Below are 4054 nucleotides of genomic sequence, written 5' to 3'. Positions count from 1 at the left end.
GCCCTTGACCGTACTAGGCACATGATCGTGTCGGGATGGCAAAATCGAGATTGACGGGGTCGAGGAAACCAATTTCCCCCACACAAGACCATCAAGATATATACAGAGCATTAGAGCTAACAAGAAGTGAATGATTTGCTTTTTTTTATTTATAATAATTATTACTACAATCAAATTATTATTATATTTTTTTACATTTTATTACTAGTGATTATTAATATTGTATTTTATCATTTTTAATTAAATTATATTATTTTAATATGACTGGTTTGATTCAAGTTGATTCGGTTCGACTAACTGACTCCTAAATTAGTGGTTTAACTGATTTAGTGTCTGATCTGATTTTTTTTTCTAGATAAAGCTATCAATGCAAGAAGTGAATGATTTGTGTTTTTTTATAATTGGTTAATAAAATAAAATATATAGAAGAAGAAAGACTCGATTTGGGCTGACGAAGAAGAAGAATATAATTATTAAAAAAAAAAAAGTGCTGTGGATAATTATAACGAGTCTATAAATAGCGGTTATTATATTGATGGCCTCACAACACACAGCATGGGAGTGATGAAGAAGATGAAGCCATTTGCTTCTGTTCTGGCAATAGCACTCCTCCTCCTCACCATTCTCTGCAACCACATGGCTTCTGCAGATTTCAAACTCGGTACCATCCACTACTTCTCTTCCTTCCTTCATTTCACTCAATTAAGCCATGTACGTACGTTGTACATATAATATTTCGATTAATTTACGCATATATTATTGTGTACAGGACGGAAACTTTCGCAGACGCCATATCCCACACCTCCCGGTGGATACGGCCCCCCCGGCGGCTACGGCCCTCCCGGTGGATACGGCCCTCCCTACTGCCCTCCCTCGTCATATGGCTGCCGTCCCTCAAAACCATAGTTATGTTTCATAAGTCATAACTAGTTTTAAGGTTTTGCTGCAATTCTGGTTTGGCTCACGTATCCTAAACTTTATGGTGGCCAGAAGGTAGTTCAGTACCATATACATAGACACACACACACCCCCATCTCAGTGTCCAAATAAACCTTCTGGGATATATGCGTCAGAAGTTAGTTCAGTACCATATATTGGTCTGTGTATTCCAAGCTTCTGTACCGTACCCATCCAAGAGCTTAATTATACCACTTTCAGTCCTAATTATAAAATTTTATTTGTAGACTATAAATAAGATCTTATACTTAAGATCAGAGATAGTGATTTACAACAGAACATATTTTATCTGAGCAGCAACGCCGTCCAAAACTAGCTTTTCTTTTCTTATTAATCAAAAAGTATGATTATACTGCCACTATTAAAGCCCATAACAAAATGGAATCCTTATTATTGGGAGAATTAGAACCAAGAACCTAGAAAAAATAAAATTTATTTTAAAGGATCATAAAAATCATAATTATTTAAAAAGACCAAAAATTAAAATACTATTTGAAAAGGACCATAATTATTTTAAATAGCCCATAACTAGACTTCCGATGTTCTCTGTTACCGCATCTCAGATTTTTTTCGTTATAATCTCAATTATTGGACAATTAGTGAGTTTTCTTGTTTCCCAACAATCGTCGCATTCCCACTCTACACAGAATTGAAAAATCACTGAAACTTATTGATGATAAAGTCTTTTCAACATCTGTGAATTCCTGTAATCCATTCGTATATTTGTAGTTATTTTTTTATAGTCTGACCTTAAGATATCGGCATTTTCTCGATTGATTATGGAGATGTTTGGCAAGATGAAAAATACTTTTTAAAAGCACTTTTCTGCAAAACGAGACAGACTCTTCCACATATTTATTTTATATGCTGTAAAAGCACTTTTAAAACTATGATATGATTTTTATCCAAACACCGCCTATATATATATATATATGTTTTAGCAACTTATCCTCATTTTATTCATCCACTTTCATTATTGTATGGCTATATCAAAAATCAACAGGCGATGGACAATTTAGCAGCAGAGTCTGCACCGTTGGACTTAGGACTGTGAGTGACAAATGGTTTTGGATGTTATCACTTGCAATAGGGAAAGTTGAAGATCTTCCTAGAATAATGTTATTAATAATTGCAAATTCTTAGTATGAATAACAGAAAGAATTGTGTACATAGAGCCTGGTTAAGGACGCTCCGACTTGCTTAAAAACTTATGGAGAAAAAGCAATTACATTATTTTGAAATAAATGCCTAACAACTTAATTAAATAAAAGGGGAGGAAAGCAATAACTACTACTATATCAAGGCAGAAAAATCGTGAAGAGAGATGAATGTCGAACTGGGGTAATTTGGTATTCTAGGATCAATATTTTAAATTTTGGTCCTTTTAAATAATTCTAATTTTTATGATTCCTTTTATTAAATATTTTTTTCTATAGGTCCTCTATTCTAATTCTCCCCTTATTATTTGCAGCGAGCTAAGCAAGGGATTTCATGAAAATCATCATATATATATATATCTGCATATATGTTTGGATGTATATTTCCACTCCCAAAGCGCAAACCAGAATCTATATACTCCAAGGTTTCTAGATCATAGTGCATATCTGCCACCTGCAGTATCTCGAACTCTCCATTCTCACCGAACCTCATGCTTCTGCGTCTCTTTTGGGTTAGATTGTTTTCGGAAGCGCATAAAAGGAATAATACACTATCAATGCCCAACGTCGTCTTCTTCCTGGTGTTCTTAATATCAGAACCGCTTCTACTATTCGATCGAAACCTTCTTGGTTAGGTGGTGAGTGTTTATGAATTCATTTAAATGACATATTTTTGTCTTTTTTTCAGAACGAAGAAACAGAAATGGAAATGAATAAGTGAAAAAAAAGGGGTTAAATTTAAGTAACCGTATGAGGTGCAAATAGGAAAAAGAAAAAACTATATATATACATATATGTATATAACACACACACACACACACAACAAGCAGCATTATTGATGCAGTGCTTTTAGCATTAGAGCTGAGTGTGTGCAAATGCCAGTCCTATAATTTGACTAACTAATAATTATAAGTGCTTCATGTGGGGAAAAATACATACATTTCTTATATTCATCAAACAAAGATATTCCAAAGTCAATGTCTTTTAGAAGTGAGATGTAATGCGATGAACAGAATGTTAAAAGGCTATATATATTCGATAAAATATGAATGCAAACAAAGATATTTCAAACGCTCATGTTAAAAAAGAAATATTTAAAAAAATTATTTTATGAAAAGCAGGCTTGGCTTGAATTGAAATCCTTAATTTTTTTTCTATACTTGACATGATATAATTGGAAATTCTATTTGAATGTATAAAATACTTTTATGTCATAATAAGTATATTATTTGCCTGTTTTTTCAAATAGAAACGGAAAAAAAAAAAAGAAGAATTGATGAAGTACGGACAAGAGAGCATATAATATCTTATATTCATCCAATCATGTTGACTTGTCAACATTTTTTTTTTACCAGACTTGTTGACTGGATATATGAATCTCAACGATTTTAATATCTTTTGGAAGTGGAATTTAATACGATGCATAAGATGGAATTGACATGAAATGGAAAAATCTCTCTATATGTGAAAAAAATCATGTGGAAATTTACAAATATATTTTAAAGACTCAAGTTTAAAAAATATTTTTAAAAATTACATGGTGAAAACTAGGCTTGGCTTGAATTGAAATTCTTTTTTTTTTTTTTTTTGGTATACTTGATTAGAGGTAATAGAAAATTCTATTTGAACGTATAAAATTCTTTTGTATGATAATTTTATTGCTTGCATTTCAAAAAAAAAATGGAAGCAAAGAATTAGAATGGAGGAAGTAGAGAAGATTCGGATTTAATCAACCATATAGAAGACCCAAATTTTACACAACCACAGGGCCATTAGAATAGATAATTAAAGTGCTGTTGACAGCGTCGGTGGGAAAGCAATGTCCACCACATAGAAGGGTTGTTGATAATTAAAATGAATCTATAAATAGTAGTTACCACCTCTGGTTATTAATATAAAAGTTAGTTTGATATTTAATTTGGTCATAAATATAAGAGTCT

The 4054-nt window shown here is 32.1% G+C and overlaps 1 long non-coding RNA gene across 1 annotated transcript; it reads left to right on the top strand.

Annotated features, from left to right (window-relative positions):
• Nucleotides 1-575: 575 nt before the first annotated feature.
• Nucleotides 576-1188, top strand: LOC114761435 (uncharacterized). Its single transcript, XR_003742153.1, has 2 exons — nucleotides 576-661; nucleotides 770-1188. It is a non-coding gene; the product is annotated as an uncharacterized LOC114761435 (long non-coding RNA).
• The last annotated feature ends 2866 nt before the right edge of the window (nucleotides 1189-4054 follow it).

This window comes from Neltuma alba, unplaced genomic scaffold (genome assembly GCF_004799145.2).
Source record: "Neltuma alba isolate B1F8T4 unplaced genomic scaffold, ASM479914v2 tig00011122_pilon, whole genome shotgun sequence".
In the NCBI taxonomy this organism is placed as follows: Eukaryota; Viridiplantae; Streptophyta; class Magnoliopsida; order Fabales; family Fabaceae; genus Neltuma; species Neltuma alba.
Note: the sequence above shows the minus strand (reverse complement) of the source record. Positions and strands in the feature narration are given on the sequence as shown.